At 35.1% G+C, this 27,962-nt stretch overlaps 1 long non-coding RNA gene across 2 annotated transcripts; it reads left to right on the top strand.

Moving 5' to 3' along the window:
• Positions 1-26,909, top strand: LOC134807689 (uncharacterized). Of its 2 annotated transcripts, XR_010148772.1 has the most exons (4): positions 1-88; positions 8,943-9,031; positions 18,397-18,518; positions 26,671-26,814. It is a non-coding gene; the product is annotated as an uncharacterized LOC134807689 (long non-coding RNA). The 2 variants fall into 2 exon arrangements; XR_010148771.1 differs by lacking the exon at positions 18,397-18,518 and having other exon boundaries at positions 6-88; positions 26,671-26,909.
• Positions 26,910-27,962: the final 1,053 nt, after the last annotated feature.

Below are 27,962 nucleotides of genomic sequence, written 5' to 3' on the forward strand. Positions count from 1 at the left end.
GACCTGCGCCATGTTGCCTGTTTCTTTACATGTGCTGACGAAGAAAAGGGAAGATGAAGCGTCCATGTTGAACATGCCTGGCCCTCAGGTAACCCTTTTCTGTTGGCACAACTGCTGGCATTCACCTGTGCAAGCTTCCAGCTTGCTTATCTGTGTTTGCAGCTCGATATTTCAGGCTGCTCTTTGTTAGAAAATAAATGATTTGGGGGCTGCTTTTTGTTAAAAGGGAAATTCTGCCGAGGACTCTGTTCTCCTTACTATCTGCCTAAATAATTTCTTTCTAGCTCCTGTATCAAAAGCATTTTTTAATATTATAAATTTGGAATATTTTGTTACCTGATTTTAAGACTGCTTTAAAGCTAGAGTAAATTAAATGTGTGAGATGAACATAAGAACAAACATATGGATAAGTGAAACAAAACGGAGTTCAGAAATAAACCCACACGTATATAGAAAATTAATATTGGATCTAGGGGCGAAGTAATTAAATTTAGGAAGTTTTTTTTCATTTAATGATACCAGAACAAGTGACTATTCCTGTGCACAAAAATAAACCTTGCTTCTTTCCTCATATATATCAAAATTAATTGAATGCCAAAATTTTAACCAACCTAAATGTCATCTACTGGTGAATGGATGACCAAATCGTGGTTACATTTTACAATGGAGCACTGATGAGCAATACAAAGAAACAAATAACTGATAGACAACTGATAGGAAAAAATCCATCCTGCTAAGTGAAAGAAGGAAGACACAAATGGCTACCCTGTGTATAATTTCTTTTAAATAAATTATAGAATACATAAAATTATAGCAACAGAAAACAAATCAGCTGTTGCTAGAGGCTCAGGGTAAGGGTTGGCAATTGATTGAAAAGAGTACAAGGGGAAATATTTTAGTTAGTGAAAGGAATTCCCCATCATTGAGATAATGGTTACTTTACATTTATCAAATTCATCAAATTTTATATTTAACATTGGTCAAATTTCATATGTAAATTATGTACCTAAATAAATTGACTTACAAAAAAATAGATCTTTTCAACTAAATATAGGGAAAACTGTTGTCAACTTACACTCTTATAACATGCAATTTACCTGTCATGCATGGGAAAATAATAACATTTTGGTATTTACATAAAAATTAGTATTTAACACCAAAAATCAGTTCATCAAAGTGAACATTATTGGGGCACAGAGAAAAATAACCCAAAATTGGTGCTTTGGCATGCTAAGCACTTTTAAATTAAAGGCAATTAGAAGGCCTAGAAGCTACCTGAGAATCAAGGACTTGCTAGCTTTCTCTTTTTTCTTTCTCCCAAGTGCAGGGAGTGTCTGTCTCTGGAAGTTCTCTTATCTGTCTGAGAAAAACTTCTTTCAAAAAAATGCAATTGCCTTAAGACCTTCTCCCTAGAATTCTTATCAAATTATCAGAAAAGATTAACCACCAGAGAAGAGGAAATACTAAACTTTGCCACCATGCTGAGATAGCCTTTCCAGCTATTCTTTGAGACAGCTCTAGAGGTTACCTGGGATACTTTACCTGCATAATAAGGTAACTTTTGTTCATGGCTAAGTTCCACCCCTCACCTTCCCACCACCTTCTCCTGCCAGAGCTCAGAGGAACTTTGTCCCTGGCTATTGTCTGTTGTTTGGGCTCACATATCTCTCCTGAAAATCACTTAACTACCCCTCATAATACTTACATTCCCTATCTTCCTCTCTCCTGTGAGAAGTGTGCTCTTTAAACCTCAACCATCTGACTCTTCCTGGAGTCTCATATTTGGAAAACCCCTTTGTCTATGTGCAGATTAATCGATTTACATGCCTTTTCTCCTGTTAATCTGTCCATTATAAGTATATTTTGACAGGATGACTCAATCATCAACCCTTCAGAGAAAAGGTTTAAACTTTACTACAACATTGAAAGATAAATATATGAGAAGACAGAAATAATCAGTTACAAGCAACATTGTTAATCACTGAAAAATAATAAATTTAACTGTACATATTTCAAAAATAATTATTTTGAATTAAAATAAGAAAATCTAAAATTCTGAACAATAATAAGATGAAGGATGAAGAAAGTTTAATAAGCAGCTAGAGTAAGTTCTTACTAAGTTCAGGCAGTGGATTAAAATATTAATAACTAAAATGCAAGAAAAAATAGCATTAAATAGTTTTGCATGATAAAGCTTTAATACCAATTTCTAAAAATTATATTTCAAACTAAAATAGAATAATATGAAAAAAATTACCAATTCAAGCCTGAAATGGAGGGAAAAACAGAAAAGGATGGTAAATAGCACAAAATGAGATTAAACTAATATTAATTATATCAGTAATTACAATAAATGAAAGAATATTAAATTACCTATTTAAAAAAACAAAGGTGTTAAGTTCAGCTGAAAAATATAGCAAAGCACATGTAAAACTTACAGAAAAATGAAAACAAAAGGATGAGCCATTTTATAGGCAGCAATGAATAATCCAAAATTACTCACATATAAAAACTAATAAGTAAAAAGAATATTACAAAATGACAAAAGGAATAATCTACTATAAACTTCTATGCTTCTAAAAATGTATCTTCAAAATATATACAAACCACATGTAAAATTTTTGAAGGCAAACATTGACCAATTTACAGTTGTTAGGGACATACAATCTTGATGAGGGATTAGTAAGAATTAGTACAATTTGAAAATCCAGTTTTATACATGTATAACTTATTTATATAGATATATACATACATATATATTTATTTTTTCAAAAATTTCAACAATTTTTATTGAAAGTAATTGAAACTGAAAGACAACTCATAATAGTTTAAGAAAACAATGCAGTGCACACTGCAATTTGATTCAAAATGAGAGGAGGGAAGTGCCCTGGAAGCCATTCACCTCCTTTACTTGAAGTGGGAGAGTTGTCTTATTAAAAAATAACAAAACAACAAAAAGCCTATAACCTACATAGCATAGTGACCTCATCTTTTCAACTCTATCTCTAAAGTAAATAGGCTAGCAATATTTTTTACAAAGAGGAGGCTTTGCCTCTGAAATGTCCTTACCAGGACATCACTCGCTAAGGGCAGAACCTAGGATCTATGAAGCTATACAACTGTTTGAAGTATAAAATAGAGAGGTTTCATAATTTAAATGATCTAGCTATATGAGAAACTGCGCGACCCTCACGTTAAGATCATTTATTCTAGGCCAGAAAGGCATGTCTGACTGGGAAAGACAGACACAAGTAACAACCCAGTCCTGGACCTCTCTCTTTGAGCCTTTTGATTGCCTGTATCCTTAAAATTACTTAGAAGAGTGATACTGGGTTAGATGTCTGGCTTGTGTGCATCTGATTTGATAGTCTAATTCTGTGTGTTTGCTCAATGATAAAGGGAAATCTATTTTTATATTATAATCACTTACTGAAAAATTTAAAATACATTTCTTAATAACTCACAGATTAAAGAAGAAATCAGAGTAGAAAATATAACATCTTTTTGAATAAAACAATGATGAATGTGTCATTTGTAAAAAATGTCAGGGTGTAGCTAAAATAGTAAATATAATTTTAGGTTTTCAGTGAATTTATGTGTAATAATGAAGTTTCAAATATGTGACACACTTATGTTAAATAAAGGAATATGAGATAAACAAAGAAATATATTGAAGAAAAATATGTGTATAAATGAACAAATAGAAAACTAACACTCAAGAAAATAGACAATAAAAAATCCGCTTACTTAAAAAGAAATAGACATTTATCAGTCTAAATGGTATTAATTCTTCAAAATTCCATATAAAAGGTAGCTTTACCTGATTTATCATACATTAAAACCATACAATTAAAAGGGAGAAATAGAAACATTGTTAAAAGATTGAAGAAGAGTTAAATATGAGAAAATGCTATGAACAAATTCTTGGTTAAAAATTTAAAATGGAGGAAAACTGGCATTTTTATGTAAAAATATTCATTATCAAATTTACTTGGGAAAAACATAGGATCATTTTTAAGATCACAATTTTTAAAATTTAATTTTTTTGAGGTCCCTATATCCCCGCAAATCGCACTGGATATGTATTATTCTATGATCATATTCTATCAAGTCTCCAACTTGCAGTTAATTCCTGTGTTATCCAACACATTTTAGAGAATTCAAATTAAACATAAAAAGGAAATGTTACCAAACTCATTTTATGAGGATAGAATGAAAGAAGCGAGAACAGAAGTGAGAGCAGAAAATAACATTAAAAAATCAATATGAATATAGACATAAAGCACTAAGTAAAATATTACGAAGCTGAATTCTTCAGTGTATTAAAAATGCATCATAGTCAAGTAAAATTTATATAATGAGTGCCTTTTGGGGAGATATTAGACAATAGTTAATAACATTGCAGACCTGCCTATGGAATTCCAGTTCTTACTCTTCAACTATTCCACCTGAAGTATTTTTCTCTGAAAGCACTTTTACACATAAATATGTATAATGAAACATACTAGACAACTCATTGTCATATGGTTTGTAAGATACTCTGAATATTGAGGGGAAACCTACATGCTATTTAATAGGGAATAAAGAAATAAACATTTGTATGATGGAAAACAGTGAAAATAATTGACTAGAGCTGTTTACAGCAACATTGTTATATATAAAATTAAATTAAAAATTCATATTTCAGAGAGTTACATAAATTATGAAAAATTCATGTAAAGTTTAAAAACATTCTGAACAATTCTATTATTATATTTGGACATATATGTATGCAGTGAAAATAAAAAAGCAGGCATGGAAATGATAAACTCAAAATTTAGGATGGTATTTACCTCTATGCAACAATAGGAATATATAGAAGCTTTTAAATTGTTATTCTTAATATAGTTACTTAAAAAATATATATACTGACATTAATATCCTGGAATGTTTATGTCTGAGAAAGCTAATCATGGTACATGAATGTTATCATTTTATGTATATTTTTAAACAATTTAAAATAAAAAACAATGTTAAAAAATAAAATTGGCCAGGCACGGTGGCTCACGCCTGTAAACCCAACACTTTGGGAGGCCGAGGTGGGTGGAACACCTGAAATTAGGAGTTTGAGACCAGCCTGGCCAACATAGTGAACCCCGTTTCTACTAAAAATACAAAAAGTAGCCAGGTGTGATGGTGTGCACCTGTAATCCCAGCTGCTTGGGAGGCAGAGTCAGGAAAATCGCTTGAACCCGGGAGGCAGAAGCTGCAGTGAGCCGAGATGGTGCCACTGTACTTCAGCCTGGGCAACAAAGACTCTGTCTCAAAAATAAATACATAAACATAAAAAATGAAATAAAATTATATTCAATCATGTATTTCTGTAAACATCAAAAATGTTTAAATCTGAGTTCTAAAAGCATAATGGTTTGTTTACATTGTCATACAAATCTGGAATTAGATAAGAAGAAACCAGTTTGAAAAGATTATTAAAATAAGGTGAAGGGAACTCTTGATGGCAATGGGAGAAACTTCCTACCATAAGATCTGTAAAAGTCTTCAAGGTCAGGCAGAAAAAGGCTCTTCTTTTAATAGGCAGGCGCAGACAAGGCTAGAAAAAAATGGAGTATGGGCGAGTGGAAAGAGGTGAGTGGTATGATGGGACCACAGGGAATGTGTGTTTCCCTGAGTTAAGCAGCTTCTCAGAAGGGTCCCTTAGAGAATAAGTGTGTTTCTGGATCAAAATGAGGATGAGTCAAAGTTCAGGGGCCTAAGGAAAGGAGAGAAGTTTCACTAAAGTCAGATAAGCCAGGGATTTAGTCCAGATTTCTTTGTGGGTAAAAACAGCTAAGCTATTCATCATTCAGGTAAAGAATGAGAATTTGGAGGGTATGTCTGGTCTTGTCATAGGGAACAAAGGTGTCATCTGCAAATCATTTGAAGAAGGGTGATTCTTTGCAGTAGCCTTGTCAGGAATACACAGGTTGGAGATTTCTTTAACCATCACTCTTTAGAAACCACAGGTCTCAGGTTAAGTTTAACATTATCAAAATTTGAAAGTAAGTAAACGGTAATCTGTGTATATGGTGTCTCCAAAACCTATTTGGCAAGTTTTTTTAGGTCTAGTCTTTTAAGTAAAACTAGTACATTTCCTTATCTAACATTAGAAACTGGGTTATATTGGAAAGAGACTTGGAGTGGTCAGTGGAAGATCTAAGTCACAGCTCTCAAACTCATAGCCAAATCAGGCCAGCAGCATTATTAAGAATGACTGGCTCAGTTTATGTTGCTTGCCTGCTTGGATAGTCTATATTTTTTGTTTGTTTGCTAATAGATTTCAGTGCATTTCAGTTGGCATGCACTCTTCACTTCCCAAAGACAAGCCACGGCCCCATTGCTTTCGCTGTTTGTCTCACAGGTTTATATTTCTTTTCTGACCACTGAAGAATGTGAGCTTGCCACCCCTAGTCTAAATCATAATCCAGCTATTCTAGAAGCCCATGTCATATGGTTTTCTTGAATGTTACTATTTTCATATAATTACTTTAAGACTAGACTAGATTAAATCGAAAGTACCTTCTGAGCTCTAAAATGTTGCACTATTAGTAGATATTTTAGTAAGGACATTTCTCACAAGCAAGATATTTAGTTATAATATGACATAAATAAAAACATTGAAGACATAATAACTTCAGTTAATTTATTTACTTAAAATAGTTGTTTTTCTAAATAAAATATTTTTAAAAGACCAAACCAAAACTGTATACAGAAGATACATTTGAACCTATTTATCTCTCAGTAAATAAAAATGTTAAAAACACATTCATAAGAAAATGTGATCTTTAGCTTAAGCATAAGCATATTTCTGTGTAATTCTGCAGAACAGCAGAACAAAAGTGATTAAATTTGAAACACTATTACATTTCTAAAGAATAAAGTTTAAAGCCATTACAGAATGCAATTGCAGCAAAAGTGCGAATATCTAGATAGATATTTATACTTTGTCTCAGACTAACACAAAACATTTTAAGATACTTTTGTTCATATGTTAAAAAAATGAATACAAGTGAAAATGAATGTATATAAAATAGTGTGTTTAATTATCAGAGTCCTAAGATATTTGTTTTGATTAAAACACACATTTATATCTGCATTTTATCATTGGTTTTAACTTGATTCTTTTACTAACTATTGAAAAGTAATTTTCATAATAAAATATTAAAGCAATAACTACAAATCAATGTTATCTAACAAAATTAAGCATTGAACAAGAACTATTTTTGTTTTCACAAATTAAAATATATCATAAATATCTCATCTTTTTGCTTTTTTTTTTACAAAGTTGACAAAACCTGATTTGGGTCGGAATCTGTAAGGTATAGAATGGGGGCCAACTGCTGATAAGAGAGACAGAGGGAATGTTATAGCTAATTAACATTGTTTCATGCAGAACATCTGTTCTGCCCATTCTCCTGGCAATTTTTTTGTCTATTCCCAGAATGTACAGTAACATTGATCTCTAGTTTAAAGCCACACACTACTAGAAACATCAGTTTCTGTATGATTTTGAATTAATAACCCTACTTTACTTGTCTAACAGTGTAAAATAAGATAATAGATGTGACAGCACCAAGGGGGATGGTGTTAAACCATGAGAAACCACCCCCATGATCTAATTACCTCCCACTAGGCCCTGCCTCCGACACTGGAGAATACAATTTGATGTGAGTTTTGAGCGGGGACACAGAACCACACCATATTAACCTTTATGGCATATTGAGTATTTTGAAGAAAACGCATGTTAAAAATGGCAGGTGCAAAAATAATGCTCTCTGATAGCTTTCAATTTTTGTTCTTGTTTTAAACTTCCACATGATACTAAAAGATCCTATTATTGTTTACTTTTTTATACATGAAAGTTAAGGCTAAGAAAAATTACTAATGTCACACTCTCATTAAAACAAACAATGCACAACTCCAGGAAATGTGGTGAAAGAGTTTGGAATATATCACCCCAAAATATATCTCTGTAGATATATCTTTATAGTATTGTCCCTTAACCTAAGATATCTCTTAATCTAAACCAGTGTAAAAATAATTGCATTGGTTTAGTGTATTAGTCCATTTTCACACTGCTGATAAAGACATACCTGAGGCTGAGAAGAAAAATAGGTTTAATTGGACTTACAGTTCCACATGGCTGGGAAGGCCCCCAGAATCATAGTGGGAGGCAAAAGGCACTTCTTACATGGAAGTGGCAAGAGAAAATGAGGAAGATGCAAAAATGGAAACCCCTGATAAAACCATCAGATCTCGTGAGACTTATTCACTACCACAACAACAGTATGGGGGAAACCACGCTCATGATTCAAATTATCTCCCACCAGGTCCCCCCGACAATACGTGGGAATTATGGTAATACAATTCAAGATGAGATTTGGGTGGGGACACAGAGCCAAACCATATGATTCTGCCCCTGGCCCCTCCAAATCTCATGTCCTCACATTTCAAAACCAATCATGCATTCTCAACAGTCCCCTAAAGTCTTAACTCATTTCAGCATTCACCAAAATGTTCACAGTCCAAAGTCTCATCTAAAACAAGGCAAGTCCCTTCCACCTATGATCCTGTAAAATCAAAAGCAAGCTACTTACTTTCTAGATACAATGGAGGTACAGGTATTGGGTAAATACCTGTACCAAATGGGAGCTATTCCAAATGGGAGAAATTGGCCAAAACAAAGGAGTGACAGGGTCCATGCAAGTCTGAAATCCGGTGGGACAGTCAAATTCTAAAACTCCAGAATGATCTCCTTTGTCTCCACCTCTTGCATCCAGGTCACACTGATGCAAGAGGTACGTTCCCATAGTCTTTGGCAGCTCCGCCCCTGTGGCTTTGCAAGGTATAGCCCCCATTCCTGGCTGCTTTCCCAGGCTGGCATTCAGTGTCTGCTGCTTTTCCAGGTGCATGGTGCAAGCTGTTGGTGGATCTACCATTCAGGAGTCTGGAGGATGGTGGCCTTCTTCTCAGAGCTCCACTAGACGGTGCCCCAGTAAGTACTCTGTAGGGGGGCTCTGACTCCACATTTCCCTTCAGCACTGCCCTAGCAGAGGTTCTCCATGAGGGCTCTGCCCCTGCAACAAACTTGTCTTGGCATCCAGGCGTTTCCATACATCTTCCGAAATCTAGGTGGAGGATCCCAAACCTCAGTTCTTGACTTCTGTGCACCTGAAGGCTCAACACCACATGGAAGCTGCCAAGGTTTGGGGCTTACACCCTCTGAAACAATGGGCCACGCTGTACCTTGGCCCCTTTTAACAATGGCTGGAGCAGCTGAGATGCAGGGCAGTAAGTCCCTAGGCTGCAAACAGCATGAGAACCCTGGTCCTGGCACAGGAAACCATTTTTTCCTTCTAGGTTTCCTGATCTGTGATGGGAGAGGCTGCCATGAAGATCTATGACATGCCCTGGAGACATTTATCCATCCTCTTGGGGATTAACATTGGCTCCTTTTTACTTATGCAAATTTCTGGAATCAGCTTGAATTTCTCCTCAAAAAAATGTGTTTCTCTTTTCTAATGCATTATCAAGCTGCAGATTTTCTGAATTTTTATGCTCTGTTTCCCTTTTAAAATGGAATGCTTTTAACAGCACCCAAGTCACCTTTTTATGAATGCTCCGCTGCTTAGAAATTTCTTTTGCCAGATACCCTAAATCATCTCTCTCAAGTTGAAAGTTCCACACATTTTTAGGACAGGGGTAAAATGCTGCCAGACTCTTTGCTAAAGCATAACAAGAGTCACCTTTGTTCCAGTTCTCAACAAGTTCCTAATCTCCATCTGAGACCACCTCAGCCTAGACTTGTTCATATCATTATCAACATTTTTGTCAAAGGCATTCAACAACTCTCCAGGAGGTTCCAAACTTTCCCACATTTTTTTCTGTCTTCTGAGCCCTCCACACTGCTCCAACCTTGGCCTGATACCCAGTTCCAAAGTAGTTTCCACATTTCTGGGTATCATTTTTAGCAACAAGCAACTCCTGGTACCAATTTACCATATTAGTCCTTTTTCACACTGCTGATAAAGACATACCCGAGACTGGGAAGGGAAAGAGATTTAATTGGACTTACAGTTCCACGTGGCTGGGGAAGCCTCAGAATCATGTCGGGTTGGGAAAGGCACTTTTTACATGGCAGCAGCGAGAGAAAAATGAGGAAGATGCAAAAGCAGAAACCCCTTATCCTATCAGATCTCATAAGTCTTATTCACTACCATGAGAACAGTATGGGGGAAACCACCCTGATGATTCAAATTATCTCTCACATGTGGGAATTGTGGGAGTATAATTCAAGATGAGATTTGGGTGGGGACACAGAACCAAACCATATTATTTAGGTTATCTATTTACCCAAATAGACAGTAAAATAAGGTACTGTCTGAGCTTTGGTTCCTCATCATTTTAGTCACTCCTGATCATCAAAAATAGATAGGTTTGTTTAAATAAGATAATAAATGGAATGTATTTCATACAGTGCCTGCCAATATACCATAATAAGAACAGCTATGTCCACTATAACCTTTAGATTAACTAGAATGGGCCAAATACTTTGCTTGATTAGATGAGAGAGAGAGAGAAAGAGAGGGAGGAGAGAGAGAGATCACGGCTAACATTTACATTAACACAGAAGGTAAGTATTATATTCATAACCATTTTAAAGTTGAATAAGCACAGAGAATTTAAGTAACTGAACAAAGGACACATAGCCAGTAGGATATGTCTTTCTACTCCTGTATCCCTGCTCAAAGCCTGTTCTCATTTTACTATGCCAGTGTAGTAGAGGCATATTTTTAGCTTTATTATTTTAGGGTTTTGTGCTGGCCTTGAGAATTAAATTGACATAAGACAGATTAACAAGGAACATGCGTGCACATTTGTTTAACATGAGTTTTACATGACACAAGAGCTTTCATAAAGAAATGAAGATTCTCTAAACAAATGAAGACCCAAAGAAGCAGTTAGTGTTGAATGTTTATGTAATGGGTTTGACAAAGAGTGGTCAATTGTGAAAATGTGAAAAGGCAAAGGGATTTAGGTTAAGAGAGTTCACTGGGTGGAAAAGTGACTAGAAAGGTAAGGGTAAGTTTAACAAAGTTTGTGTTTACAGATGTCCCTTACTCTCAACTTTTTGCCCTTGATGATAAGAATGATGTTTTCCTTGTGGTATAGAGAGGGCATTTTTTATGTGAGAATTTTATCTCCTGCTTTTAAGAAGAAAGAACATCAGCTTTATTTTTGCACCTGCCATTTTTAAAGTGCATTTACTTCAAAATAGTCAATATGCCATAGAGATTGATATGGCTTGGCTCCATGTCCCAGCGCAAATCTCACGCCAAATTGTAATCCCCAATGTTGGAGGTGGGGCCTGGTGGGAGGTAATTGGATCATGGGGGCAGTTCTCATGGTTTAACACCATCCCCTTTGGTGTTGTCACTCATGATAGTGAGTGAATTCTCAAGAGACCTGGTTGTTGAAAAGTGTGTAGCACCTTCCCCCTCTCTGTTTCTGCTGCTCTGGCCATGTGAAGTGCCTGGCTCTCCCTTTGCCTTTTGCCATGACTGGAAACTTCCTGAGGACTTCCCAGAATCAGAAGCCAGTATGCTTTCTGTACAGTCTGCAGAACCGTGAGCCAGTTAAACCTCTTTTCTTCATAAATTACCCAGTCTTATGTATTTTTTTATAGTAGTACAAGAAGAGGCTAATACAGAGTTATATTTCGGAGTGACATATACTGAACTCTTTCACCACATTTCTCGGAGTTGTACAGTATGTGTTTGTTTAATAAGAGTGACAGTTATTTTTCTTAGCCTTAAATTTCACATATAAAAAAGTAAGCATAATAATAAAGTCTTCATAGTGTTATGTGGCAGTTTAAAACAAGAAAAATAATTGAGAGATATCTGAAATTTGTCCTGACACACAGTAGGCCTTATTAAATATACTTTATCAACTGGGAACCAATGGCAGCTGTTAAACATAAAGCTTACATTTGCACAAGTTAGATTATTTTTGAACTAAATACCTCTATTACCTCCATTCCAGCCAAAATAATTTATATTTCAATATTTTACCTGTTCCTTGATCATATTGCTTTAATACAAGATCTAATAATGCTCTAAACTGTTGTATGTTTTCCCACAAATTGGATGTAGTCACTTAAAATTTTCTGTAGTTCAATTTAAAATAATTTATTTCTTTCCTAAGACAGTTTTACAGATCACTCCACAGTCCAGACTACTTTAAATATTGTCATAGGATGTTCTACAAGACAAGAATATTGCTATTTTCACACAATGCTTAGATGCAAAGGATTTTTAGGTAGCATTTTCCATGTACGTGAGCCAATCCATATCGTTTTAAAAATATTTATTCAAATATGCAACTCTAAATCATTACCAATCAGGGCTTTAATTTTTACAAATTTTGTATTTATATAAAATATATTATTTTGGAATTTGCTCTTTCCTGATGTTCTATTAGTTGAGCTGTGAGTTTACGGCCATTATATTCAACAATGGATTTTTTAACCTCTCAGAATAGGAGAGATGTTTCTATAACGGGTTTCTTTCCTGCTATAGGTTTCTAAGAATAGAAGATACAAATTTCTACCTCCGCATTAAAAAAATCTAATAATGCTATATATTAGTGATGAATAAATACCCAAACTCTCATCTTCAGGGCAACTTCTTCTCTTACCTAACTATATAAGACCCAAAATACCACTGGCCACTGCATGCAAACAAAGATGCAAATAGGGTTTTCATAAATTTTTCCTTGACCCAGTGTCACCGCCAAATGCATATTCTAAGTATGAGAGTCTAGTCACCATGTTAACATAAACTATTGCTTACGAGCTCCTTTTAGCTAAATAAGAGAGAGAGACAGGCTCTCATTTTACCTCAGTTAATGGGAGTTAATTAGAAGGATTCCTGGGAATTTAGTTTAAATAGGAAAAAAGACTCAATAGCTACACAGAAAAGGCCTGAAGGAAGACAGAACACTGTGAAATATCACAAAGAACTTGTTCATAGTGCATCTGAGTTGAGCAGTGGTACTGGAGGTTCTGTGGTGGTAATAAATAAAAGGTTAGATTAGAGATTTTTCAAAGGTGTAATTAACATTTAATAAGATAAACCAATAAAGCCATTGTCTTTCCTGGAAATTCCTGCATAGGGGCCTTCATTGCCTAAACATTTTAAGTACACATGTCTCAGTACTTCTGGTGTTTTTCATCAGGTTTAACTATTATGTCAATATATTGCAATTAAAAATGGCTAAACAGACTTCTGCTTTTAAATTTGAAAGTATAACTCCTCCATGACTCACATGCCATTATAAATAACTAGAAAATAATGCACAAGATTTGCAACAATTGTTTTAAGACATTGTACGGTAGTCAAGACAGGACTGTGATTTCAGCAAGAAAAAAAAGAATGAGGTAAATCCTACAACTATTCCAGTGTTTTTCCAGGAGGAGATTTTCTCACTATGGAGGAAGAAAGGGAAAACTCCAAACACAAAAAGCCTACGGTCTTAGTGAATTGAGGAGGAAAAAAAAATATCAGAGGGTTCTGCTAGAGGCCACTACATAAAGAGGACTCTGAGGGTAAAGGCTATACAGAAGTAAGCATAACTCAGAGATAAGAAAGAGGTGAATCTTAAAAAATCATTGGAGGCTGATGGATCAAGTCATATCTGAAAACTCATCCTAGACTTTTCATTTATGCAAAAGCACTTATGATGTCTGTTTCTGACTCTTGTAATTAGAAAGACTGATCTAATAAGGATATACCATCTTTTTCATTCTAAACTCAATTTTCCCTACTACTTTATAATTTTAAGATGTAATGATAAATTGGTATTTTATAACAATATAATTTTAAGATGTAAAGTAATGATAAATTGGTATTTTATAACAATAATAAAAATCAGAAAGTGCTTAATAGATGAGTACTTGGATGGACGATTTGTAGTTAGTTAAGTTGGTGTTTTTATGGTTTCACATAGTTTAGACACTAGCAATATAGTCAATTCCCTGAAATTTGCATTATGCTTTTCAAAGAAAATTAATTTAAAGGCAGTTCTGTTCATTTTTACCATGTTAAAGAAAAGAATGCAATGGGTAAGACCTTATGTCTGACAATATACATTCAAATATATCAGAAAAAAATGCAGGTAAAACTCACAGAAGAAATATATCTGATTTTTTAATGTTAGAACAATCATGATAAAGGTAATGAAAGACTTAAATATTAAATTTCACAGTAAAACTAAACAAGAAGAAAAATGTTCTTTTAAAATTCTCACAGAAGACTTTGTCATACATTTCACAACATGTATCACAAATGTCCTACCATGCTCCTGTAAAATGATTAAATCTAGTTGTTTTTCTCAAGCAAACTCATTCAGATTTTAGCTAAAAACATTTTTCTTCACAATTCTAGAGTTCGAATTTAATTTTCAAATTACTACTAAATGTCATAGCTCTGATTACCCATATTAAAATTAGCAGCATTTAGCATGGCTCTCATATCAGAGTATAAATGAATGAAAACAATAGACTAAATTTATCGTTAAAATGTAATATGGTCTTGATTTGTTTCATATGGACTGGTGAATAAACAGAAAATAGAACTTTTTTTAAAACTTATTAAGTTTCAATACTTAGCAGTGATACAGGGACTTATCAGGTGTCCCAGCCTGTCTTTAAAAGATTTAATATGGCTTTCTGGTACACTATTTATACAGACTTTGTACGGTAACTGGTCTATTTAAAAACTTGTTCAGATTCAGTCTTTACTTTAAACCTATCGTATCCATAAACCATATGACTTATGGGAAATGATCTGTGCGGTATGGTACCCTGGAGTTGATCTTGAGCAGAAAAAGTGGAAAAAGTGAGGAAATCCAAATAAAATCTGTAGTTTAGCTTATTGTTTCAATGTTACCATTTAATTTTTGATGGATGCTTTATAGTTATATAAAAGAAACATCATAAATGTAATATGTTAACTTTAGAAGATGTTATGTTATGTAACATGTTAACTTTAGAAAATGTTATGTAATATGTTAACTTTAGAAGATGGACAAATATATTATTGTTAGGTTGTTAAGAAAGATGGATGGATGGTATAAAGAAACTATGTTTTATTGTTAAACTTTTCTGTGAATCTAAAATCACTCCCCCAAAATGTGTATTTTATAAAACAAATTACACTTGGGCCTCATATATTTTATTCACTTTCATATCTCTTGGAGATACCTTCTTAAATTCTGAGACAGAAAAAATCACTTGGCAGCCACTCAGTTTGATGGCTATTTTACTTTATTAATAGCCGTAAAATACAGCTTAACTTGGTCTCTGACTCTGCCGGTGAAGGATGAGATGTGGTTTTCCCTTTAGAGGATCATCTCACAGAGTGCTCTGTGCTCTTGCATATGGTGCTTCCTATTCCTGGAATATTCTGCTTTCCTACTAAATTCATGCTCTTTCTTCAAGACTGCTTCAGTATCTTCTCTTCTGCATATTTTTCTCTAACTTTCCCTACTCTTTAGAAAAATGACATACACTTAAATGTATTAAAAAATTTATACTTTACAGATTTATAAATCTCTCGCTGTAGTTCTGAAATAGTGTTTATCACAATTAACTGTGGAACTTCTTTTCCCAGCATCAAACTCTCATTTCATTTAGGATAACACCTTAGAATCTGAGTCTTTAGTAGGAATTCTCCCTTCAGAGAAACTATACTTTGAGATATACTGTCTTATGTAACAGTAACACACTTCATATATGATTCTGTTCCAAGCATGATAATTTATTGAAAAGTGTACTCACAAAATTGAATTAGTTAAATAATTAAAAATAGGTTAAAAAAGGCAAAAGCAAGTTATATTTAAATTCTCAAGACTTAGCTTGAAAAACGTATTCATGAAACTTAAGCAAAGACAGCCAGGCTCCAAGGTTGCACTTTACTCATAGAACCTTACTGGTACCCCACTTACGTTTGGTTTTCATTGAAAGTGTTTTCAAATGAATGCAAAATTTGTAGTTTTCCCTTATTGAAGACTTTAATGGTTTTTTTAAAAGAGCAAAACATGTGATTGATGTGTTGAAATTGCCTAGGCTGAGAGAGTTTATCAAAGCAATTGGTGTTTGCAAGTGGCCCTGACAATTCTAACAATTAGAAGGTGCTCTACAGCAATAATCTCCAAGCACATCTGTTTGTACCTACCATAAATGAATTTCAAGAATGTTCTCACTTATACATTTTGAGTTGAAATTTAACATTTTTCACCTTAAATTCTAATATAATTGAAAGGGTATAATTTATTGTGTATTCTATATATTGGTATTTTAAAATAAATAATCATATCACCCATTTCGTTTTATCCAATGGAAACTAAATATTTTGCAATACACTGCCCAATATCAACTCTTTAAATACTGCCATAAAAAAGCTTTTATTTAATACCTATTCTCTTATAAATATGTTTTTGTTATACTCTGACTGCTGAGTTTCACTTTACTGTAATTTTTTTATGCTGACAAGTTTTTTTAATCACTTACCATAGTCCTTCTCCAACAAAATTATGTACATAATATGTAATTATTTACAAAATATATTTCCTGTGATTGTACATAAAATGAGAAAATACTGTAGAATTTGAAGAAACAGTTGTATAATCTGATGTAAGATTTTTAAAGTGGATATTTTTATTATGGCTTCTGTTTTGTGAACAGATGGAAATGAAGTACAATGGAAAAATGAAGAATAGTTAGGATGATATTGGTAATAAGGCAAGAGATTTTGAGGATCAGATTATTATGGCAACCGTAATCATGGTGAAAATTGATACCTCCCTGATTATATTTTGAAAGTAGAGGCACAGAATTTACTAATAGCGGTTGGGAGAGAAAAAGAGAGAGAGAGAAGGAAATGCAGAGATATCAGTAATTTCTTTTTAAGACAGAAAGGAACTAGAAGAATGTAATTATCATGTACTACTTGGGGAGCTACATTTGGGACATATTAAGATGACACTTATCCATCCAAGTGACAATGTGGTAGAGGAAATTTGATTTGTGTCTGAAATTCAGAATAGATTTCTAGGCTAGAGACATGAAGTTGGAAGTCTACAGCATAAAGATTGTGCTTAAAGCTATGCAACTTGCTTAGGTTCCTGGAAAGTGAGTAAAGAAGAGGGTTAAGATGAAAAGAAACCGTTAAGAAGACTAAAACAGAGTCGAACCTGTCATGAATACAGAATGTAGCCAATGCTTCCAGAAGGAAGTAATTGGCTGCTTAAAATACTCTTGATGTTAGCTACAGGCAGTATGCTCTATAGTAGACATTCGGAACTTATTTTTTTAAAAATTTGCTAAGGGGGTACATCTTATGTTAAGTGTTTGGGTTGGGGGAGGAAATCTGGTAGATGATGAATATATCTATGGCCTTGATGGTAGTCATGATTTCATAGGTATATACTCATCCCCAAGGTATTGGTTTGTGTACAAAAATAGGTACAGTTTTTACATGTCAATCACACCACAATTAAGTGGTTTTAAAAAATACTGGTGATGAATGAAGTAAGGTAGGGGATAAGAATTAACCATTGGATTTAACATTGTGTAGCTTAGGGCTGACTGACAAGAGACGTGTGATGGTGGAGGAACAGTAAAAGCCCGTTTGGAATAGTATTAAGAGAATATGTAAGAGAATGTTCGTGTGCTGATGATAATGATCCAGTAGAGACATGGCAAAAAAATGATAATTCAGAAGAAGTTGAGAGGGGATGTTATTGAAGCAACAGCTCTTATTGGGTGAGAGGACTTACTGCACAAGTGGAAGGTTGTCCTCAGCTAGAAACAGTCTACTCCTATTAAGAGGAGTGAAAGCAGTTGAGAAACATAGATGTTGAAAGGTAGATAGGTATATGGGATTGGTGGCTAAAATCTAGTCATCTGAAATGACTTCTGGATTTTCATTACAGAATTAAGATATCAAATCTTTGGCCGGGAAGGCATTTTTAATGTGTTTATATTACATTATGAACATAATGGGGGTGGGAGTTTACAAAGAAAACGTTTTAACTGGAAGCACATCTGTATTTTGTAACTGTGATTAAAAGGCATTATCCTTTTATGTCATCTATTATATTAGTAGGGGAGATGCTATTTATAAAAAAGAAAAACATAAAATCCGTGGGCAGATTAAAAGGCATAGTGAAAAACAAAATTAATTTCAATGATCTCTATAATAATTCAGAAGTAAAAATGTTTACAAGTGTACACACTATCAATCAAGCTCTGGTGATTAAACTTATAGTAATTCTTTTTATTTTTTTGTTTTTGAGATGGAGCCTTGTCCTATCGCCCAGGCTGGAGTGCAATGGCGCGATCTCGGCTCACTGCAACCTCCGCCTCCCGGGTTCAAGGAATTCTCCTTCCTCAGCCTCCCGAGTACCTGGGATTACAGGTACACACCACGGCGCCCAGCTAATTTTTTGTATATTTAGTAGAGACAGCATTTCACCATGTTGGCCAGGCTGGTCTCAAACTCCTGACCTCGTGATCCGCCTGCCTCGGCCTCCCAGAGTGCTAGGATTACAGGCGTGAGTCACTGTGCCAGGCCAGTAATTCTTTTTAAATCATCCTTGTTTGCTACATAACTTGTCAGAAATTGGTTAACTCAACCTAAGGAGTACGCTACCCTTATTACTATCCCCCTAAAAAGAAAATCTGACAAAAGTGAGATTGTTTTTTTGTGAAGTTGTGAATTATTTTATGTACTTCAAGGCTTGATAATTTATCCATAAGTGTATCATGATAAGGTAAGGACTTATTTAAAAGTCTATTTTTTAAATTATTAGTTGAAAACCATTAAAATTCACATGCTTTAGAGATTATTCTTAAAAATGGTAGAAACCTCTACCATAATTGAATTATACGGTAATTTTAAAACATTGTATTATGCACTTCCAAAAATATGTCCTGTGGTATACATATTATCAGCTTCATTTCATAGATGAGAAAAGAGTCTCAAAATATGTAGTTTCCCCCAAAACATAAAGACAAGTCTTTGAAAAAGACCGTACTGCAATTAAGAATTCTGAGACTCCAGTGTTCTTTCTAAAGAGTTCTGTGCTCCCAGTCAAGAGGTTTTTGTCAGAATTAGCTTACACTGTCATGCATCCTTCCCTCATGGCATCCCAGTAAAGGCTTCCAGGTTTTGTAGTTCTACTAGCTGACCACAAGAGACTTTTAAGGAAGATTAAGAAGTTTTACTCTGTAGCTAGAATACATTTGGCTCTCTCATCTTTCTGTCTTATTGATTCCCTCCAAGTCACTGCATCATTGAGTGCCCTGGAAAAGTATTTTGCTGCCATTCTTTCACCACTTATTTTTTTGATACTCTGGATGATAGCAGTGGAGGGAAGAATTTCTGACAATGTATTTTGATATCTTCCTGTTATCACATAAGCACTGGGAAACTATCATCACACAAAACCTCAACTGGCCTAGTTTCCCATTTCTTAGGTCGTATTCTATTTCTACACAGCTTTGAAAGTAAAATGTTAAATGCAATGCGTCATTTACTTCAATTTAATGTACTGTTTATGATTTTGTGTTTGCTCCATATTATATATGCCCTATTTTCCTTAAATATGAAAAGGCAAAAAATGCACACAATTTAACTATTTTTAAAGTGCATTTTAATGAAGGATTAAAAAAAATCCTATTTGGAAAAGCTAAGAAGTAAAAACCACAGCATTTGGCTCCTTTTCAATGTAAGTAAATATATAAACAGCCTGTTGAAATGCAGATCTTCTAGCTCACAGATGATTTTTCTTTTCTTAGAAGCTTAGTTAGAATCGTCATTGATCTCCTTCATAAGACAGGTTCCCATTGGAGTTGGACTGGCATGTTCATTTTTACTTTATTGATATTTAAGGCTTTGAAAACATAAAAATATACTCCTAAAATATGTTCTTTAAAATTTAATAAGAAAAATCTGAGTAGGTTTAGATGTGGGTATTTTAGTCCATGACAGCTTTTAAAAAATAATTTTGAAAACAAATTAGGGTGTAACTGCAATTAATTCTTTTAGATCAATTAATGTAAAAATATGTACGTCATAAACCTTTCACCTAAAGCATCTTCTTTATTCTGTACAATGTATAGCAACATCACAGGTATTTTAATGATCGAACAAATAAATTTATTTAACAAATCAAGTGAAAGTGACTCTAAAGAAACACATTAGAAAACATTACAAGTTTTCACATTATGTTTAGAGGTGGCACAAATGAATGACCCGCGTTTGCACTAGGAAAGGAACTTATAATTTAATAGGCCAAAAATTCGTGTAGTATTAGAAATCATCTGTTGTTTTTATATTAAATAAACCCAAAAATAATATGAAGTACACCGACATAATCATAGGTTATATATCAGCAGGCTAATAAGTTGAAGAAATGTCTTTTCTTTATATACCCATGCTAGAAGGAATATTGCAGAAACATACTAAGAAAAAATGTAATCCTGGCGAAGGAGATTACCCAAAAGCAGAGATTTAGGAATAGCAAAAATGAAGTTTTCTCTGCAAGTAATGAAATTTGTACCATTAATTATTCACTATCTACTGATCTACTGAACACCCAAAATGTGATAGACATTATGCCTTTTTTCACTGTACACCTTTAAAAAAATCAACCCTTCAAATTACTTATTAAAAATTTTAATTCAATGTAATTTATTGAAAACTGCATAACTCTAAGGAGGGTGGGAAAAATTCATCTTAAAAATTAGGGATATTGTATTATTTGGACATACTAGGTAGGGTCTATGAGATTTGCATGGCCTGAGATGATATTTGGCATCAGAAAAAAATGCATGGCTCTAAAAATAAAATTAATATTTAATAATGAACACCAACAAATGTTTAATTAGATGATTATTAAACAGTATTATAGTAACTAACCAACAAGAATTCAACTTATTTAGTTCAGAAATAAAACTAAAATCACAAGGATAAAATTGGTAAATTATTTTTAAATGCAAACATTATTTTAAAAGACCATTTTAACATGTAATGTAAGGACTTCAGAAATAAATACCCAGAGCCTACTTAAAATTTAAGATGGTAAATATATTCTTACCAATTATGTTTTAACAGAATGTTAGATATCATGTACTTTGTTAACCAAAACAGACTATATTTCATATGATGATTAGAGGAAGAAGGCAAATATACATGGAGCAGAGATCAACATATAATATGAGTATTTCTACGGTGAATGGTGGTTAGAAAAATAATAACAATTTACAAACCAGTGACTTACCAAACTAAGAAACATATCTGAAGAGGGTGGACGGCTGGTTGGTAAAGAGATAGTTTTTAAACACACTTTAGACTACCTCATTCATCGCTTATTTTACCATAATGTGACACTTCCCAAGTAGACATCAATAACTATGGAAGTAAAAGCAACACAAGTTGAATGAGGAACGTAAGAGGAAAACCTGAAAGTGTTTTTACTAACACTGTACACTTAAGTAATCAATAAGAGGAATTTATCAAAGCTCTCTCTTGTCCAACATAAACTAGAATCACAGTGTTTTATTAGCCGTAGTTTTAACCTTGTCTTCTGTTGTAGAAAAATGTGTCTTAGAATTTAAAAGAGAATCTAAAAGCTCAGTAGAAGGGAGAGCTGTACCCATAGTATGCCAACATAGCAGGGAGATACTATCTTAATGGCTCTGGGTTCATTTAGTGACCTCTGCTTAGCAGAGTTAGAGGAAATGTCCTATAGCCACTAAAAGTATTCCCACACAAACAGCAGCAAATCAACAAGCTATCTTGATTAATTACTGTGTATCGATTAAGAGGATCAGAGCATCTGGGAATACAGAAACCTGAAATTCCGCAACATTTCTGGATTTCCATGTAATTGACATATTACTAATTGGGTTGAGACAAACAAAAAATATTGGCAAGAGTAATTGAAATATGTTCTTTTTTAATGAAATGCTATGATATAGTAGACAAGAATCTGTGGCAGGTGGAGATCAATAGGAAACATGAAAATGAATTCCAGGAGTTTTACTTATACATCTATTTTTAAAAAATTAGAAGTTGACCAAAATTAACATAGTCTATTTTTATTGTGATGTGCTATTATTCCTTGTTGATATTGAGGAGAGATGCTAGCATGTATCTGAAATGTACATAATTAATTTCCTTAGAAAAATTGCAAGAAAAGCAAAAAAAAAAAAGAGCAGAAGACATATACCTTTAATCTTAGTCACCATGGTAGCCTGAACATCCTTTTGGGATAGATATGACAAGAAAAAGCCTATAGCCTAAGAATAAGAGTTTTGGCTTTGGATCCATTTCAAAGGGTGGCTTAAATTACCTATCTACTCTTCCAGTCATCATAAATCATACATCTGGTGTGGCGTTGCTGAATGTATGATTTTAGGGATGCTTCATATGACTTTTAGGAGAGAGCCAGGATTGGAAAAAGATAAAATCAATAAAATAATATAAATTCCTCATTAGGCAATTCTGCAACTGTGTTTTAGTGTTTTTTGTTTGCTTTTGTTATTTTTGTCACTTCTTTATGGGATTACTGGATTAAAATTAACTTCAATTGTGAAGTCCATATGCAGTCAGCTCTCTGTTCTTGTTTGCAGAAATTATTAAGAGGAAGTCAATTTTTCTGGTGACTTAAAAGTTACTCAGATGATTCATTTATTCGTTAAAATATTTATTATCTGCTATTGCATTGGGCACTCAGTTGAGATTAGAGATACTAGTGGTTAAGGAAGGCCACATCTCTTCCTTTATACAGCTTATAGTCTAGTGATAAAAGACTAGAATGGCCAAAATGCAGAACACGGAAAACACCAAATGCTGGAGAGGATGTGGAGCAATAGGAGGGGTCATTCATTACTAGTGTGAGTGTAAAAATTGTACAACCATTGTGGAAGTGTGGAAGATAGAAAATGAGGCTAAGTACACAATGTAAGTGGGATCAAGAAAAATATTTCTAAACTAATATACAAAAGAGAATTAAGATTTAGCCAAAGAAAAAGGGAAGGAGAATGCATTTCAGGTGATGAAAATTAAATGCTTAATGTTCCAGAGATAAGAGAACATGACACATTTAAGGAGCTTAGTTTAATTCGTATGTCTAAGCTTATAGTTTAAGAAGTGAATAATGTAGGAGCAGTAAACACCTGGGGGGAGTAAAACAATTGTGGATATCTATTATTTTCTCTGCATCTATTTGGAATCAACAATAGATATTCATAATTTTATTTTATTAACATAACGTTAATTTTCCTTGGGTAATTACTAGTTAGCATTTTCAGTGCATGCTATTGTATTGGACTTTCTTCTTTTTCTGTAACTCCAAAGATAAGCATGTGACTAAATCTGGCCAATGAAAATCAATTCCGGGTTGTTGATTTTTGTGTGCAGGGAGTGTGAGTGTGTGTGTGTGTGTGTGTGTGTGTGTGTGTTTGCATCCTTTGAGATTATAGTTTTGTTTTTTCTACGGGCTATTTCTGGAGGGATTGAATTTAGCCTGGAAATACTAGGGGACATACTGTCCCAACAAAGAAAAGCTCACCTGAAAATAGAGCAGACCCATTGGCCAAAGGTGGACAGAGAAAGACTGAGACATCATGACACTGTTTGTGCCCCTATACCTGGTCATAGAAGTCTAAAATTGCTCCCATATGTTGAGAGCCAAAATCTTTACGTTTTCCTTTTATTTGTTTATATGTTTATTTATGCTTTGCCAAAGCCATTTTACATTTGTCACTTTTATGTAAAATAGTTTGGAGTAATAAATATGTAAATGAATATTATTTATATAATAATCTCCCTTGTTTTGATGGGAATATAGACATGGGCTTTTTATGAATAAATATTGTACTCCTTTTTCTTTGTGTTTAGCATAAGAAAAAAATTAGGTGGATTTTAGTGACCCAGACCAATTGTTAATATAAAAAATAATAGCTAAATATTTGCTACCTGTTGTTCAGTTGTAGAATTTCATCTGACTGACTTCAATTTTAGGCCACTCTCAGAGAGTTCACATCATAACTGATATAAGACCTATAGCCAAAGTAGGGAATTTTCTCCCCATCTCCTACCTTTAGATTCTACATCAGTGGTCCCCAACATTTTTGGCACTAGCAAGCGTTTCATGGAAGACAATTTTTCCATGGAGGGGATGTGGAGGGGGACAGTTTTGGGATGAAACTGTTTCACCTCAGCTCATCAAGCATTATTAGATTCTCATAAGGAGCACACAACCTAGATCCCTCGCATGCCCAGTTCATAATAGGGTTTGCGCTCCTATGAGAATCTAAGGCCCTTGCTGATCTGACAGGAGGGGGAGCTCAGGCAGTAATGCTCCCTCACCAGCCACTCACTTCCTGCTGTGAATCCGGTTCCTGTGATGCCAGTCTGTGGCCCAAGGTTTGGGGACGACCCCTGTTCTACATGAAAGTGTTATCTCCTCCAGCCTGGTGACAGAGCAAGACTCCATATCAAAAATAAATAAATAAAATAAAAAAATAAAGTGGTACCTCTTTCTGCAAGAGCAAGGTAAATATACGTCATACAAGTTATATAAAGAGTCTTGTATTGAAATGAGTATACCAGCACCATGACTGAATTGACATCATTGGTATTTTCACTTTCCTAGTAGATTAGGACATGGGACAGTCCTATGTCTCTTACTTGTGTTTTAGCAGGGAAACAGGAACCTGAAAATTGAGAAGTTAAAATGTTTTAAAAGGCTTTAACATTCATGTTTAAATGTTTGAGCTTAATCTGCAAGCTACTTAGCAGGTTTGAGATAATCATAGACAGTACTATGGTAATAAGAGTGAAGATGAAACAAGTATTTGGTAGAAATGAAAAATACAATTAAAGAAAATAGTATATTTGGTTTAGGTCTGTGAATTCTTGTGATAGCCTTAAATGCGATCCATGTAATGTTCTTCTACAACTTGAAGCCATGTAATTCAGTCCCAGTCTTTGGGAGGAAGAAGGCTCAGGGTGATTAGACTCAAACTGATGATAGAAGCTCATTTCCTCATGAATCAAATCTAAGATACAAACTATTCTCTCAATTTGAAGTCTTTAAAACATCTCATGTTATTAGGATGAGGAATGTTGAACTGGAGTGTGGGAATTAATTTAGATCTAATTTTTAATATTCTCTTTTCTTTTCTAATTTATGGTACAGTCAGGATTTAAATACAGTAAACATGAACCAAGTGAGTAGAATGCCTGCTGAAGCAATCTCTGGGGAGACTATAAGATGGCCTAGATTTACAAAACAATGACAACAAATATAACCTAGGCATCATTGTTAAATAATCTCTAACCTCAGTGAAAAATCTTTGTGTTCTGTTTACCCATTTAAAAAAACACAGAAAACACTGCTATGAGAACATAGAGAACAACAAATTTCTTTTTTTTTTTTCAACACAAAGCATACAAAATATGCTAATTTTACTACTTTGTCATACACTGGCAACCTCTAGATGTTAAAAAATTAGGACTATTGGTCCATTATATACACTATATACAGAGCAAAACAAAATGCACAAAACATACAGAAAAAATGGTGTCTGAAAATGTCCAAGTATGAACACACTAGCATATTATCTTTTGCAATTTCTTCCCTCCCACCTCCTCTAAACCATTGAGCAAGTATAGACAGTAATATACTGCTCACAAAGGTGGCTTCACAATTCAACTTCCAAAAGTATTTCCTATGAATTTTAGCAAAAAGATATTTACAAAGTGGTATTTTACTACCTCTACATTTAATATACATCGGGCACTTCTAAACATCTAGATAGTCTAAATGTTTCAAGTAAGGAGTTAATTTGTCCACTATGTATGTACACAGCAGTCTTGAATAAACTGCAAACATGTAACAACAGTTATAATTTGAAAGAGTCTTCCAAATGTGAACATTCTGGCCTAGAACCCTTCCCATCTCCATCAACCCAGTGGGCAAGAATGCTCAAATTTTCAGAAGACAGTCTTTCCTAGGACTTGTAAAACAAAATGTACAAAATATATTAGTTTACTAACTCTAGTTTTGTTATACACTGGCAACCTCTTTAACATCCAGAAAGACTAGATGTTGTAAATTAGGACTCGTTTGTCCTTTATGTACATTATATACATAGATAAAACAAAATGCACAGACATAGTGATTCATCTTGCCTCGCTGTAAGCAGGATGGCATAGAGCTCTCTGCACCTCCCCCTCCTCTCTCCTCCCCTGAACCACTGCACAAACACAATGAGTATTACTCAACAGGTGATTTGGCCATTCCCCCCAAAAAACAACATTTCTATGAATTGTAACAAAAAGATATTTACAAAATGTGGTTTTACTACCTCTAATTTTAACATATATCAGACACTTCAGAATATCTAAAAAGAACAGACATTTCAAAAAAGCTTAGCATTGTCAACTATATACATAGTAGTGAGGAAGCGAATGCACACAAAACAATGGATAGAATATGAAAATGTCTTCTAAATATGACCAGTCTAGCATAGAACCTTCTTTTTTTCCTTCTCAGGTCTTCGAGCTCCATGTCATCTAACCCACTGAACAAACGTGAACGTATCGCTTCTAGAGGCCGTCTAACAACTCAGTTTCCAAAAGTCAACTCCGGAAGACATGTATTTTCTATGATTTCTTTTAAACAAATGAGAATTTACAAGATGTGTGACTTTCTAACTCTATCATACGTCGGCAACCTCTTTCCATCTAGAAGGGCTAGATGTGACAAATGTTTTCTATTAAAAGGTTGGGGTGGAGTTGAGAGCAGCTTTTTCATATTATATACACAGGCCTTCCGTAAACGGCCAGTGAATCTTCCCAGAGGATGGAGGGCATTTCCAACAGGCCAAACGTGGCCTGTCATTCTACCATTTGTCTCTTCCGACAGCAAGGTCTGGTAGTATGGAGACCAACCGCCCGATCGCCGCTAACCGTTCCACCCGTCGTCGTTCGGGACTTAGCTCACCTCCCAGGCCCGTTAAGGCCTTTGTCCGTTGTCGTTAGGACTAGGTAGGTCTCGCCCAATGGCGACAGAGTGGTCACCCGGGACCCAGATCTGGCGGCTCCGTGGCCTGAAGAGGCGGCCGAGCCTGCCTGCGTCCCTAGGCCGCCTTCCTGGGCCCTCCATGCCCTAACGCCCTCCGCCGCGCGGCGTTCGAGCGGCCGCCATGCTTCCCGGCACGCTACTCCCACCGCCACCCAAAGGCGCTGCGTCCAGGCTGCTCGGCGGGGGTTTCGTCCAGGCCCGGCAGGCTTGGGCCGGGAGACCCGACGGCCGGCAGGGTCCGGACTGGGAGAGGCCGCCGCCGCCATCAGTCACCGAGGTAGGGTAGGGAAGAGAGGTTCGCCACCGCTTCAAGGCCTGGGCCCAGCCAGTGGGCAGCCACAGCAGAGGCCTCCGGTATCTGCAGGGCAGAGGGCGCGGCCTGTCCCGGGGCGCCCCCTAGCTCACCCGCCGACCCGGGGCCGGAGGGCCTGGAGGGCCGTGGAGGGCCCTGGAGGAGCGGCCCGCGCTGTGCGTCTCTCCGCGCTCTCTGCCAACAAATTTCTTTATTGTTTGTGTTACCAGAAAGGGGTCCTGATCCAGACTCTTAAGAGAGGGTTCTAGGATCTTGTGCAACAAAGAATTTGCAGAGGGCGGGGGAGTCCACAGAGGAAAGTGAAATCAAGTTTATGTGAGAAATAAAGAAACAACAGAATGGCTACTTACAGGCAGAATAGCCCTAAGGATTGCTGGTTGGCTGTTTTTATGGTTACTTGTTAGTCATATGCTAAATAAGTGGTGGATTATTCATGAGTTTTGCAGGA

This window comes from Pan troglodytes, chromosome 11 (assembly GCF_028858775.2).
Source record: "Pan troglodytes isolate AG18354 chromosome 11, NHGRI_mPanTro3-v2.0_pri, whole genome shotgun sequence".
NCBI lineage: Eukaryota > Metazoa > Chordata > Mammalia > Primates > Hominidae > Pan > Pan troglodytes.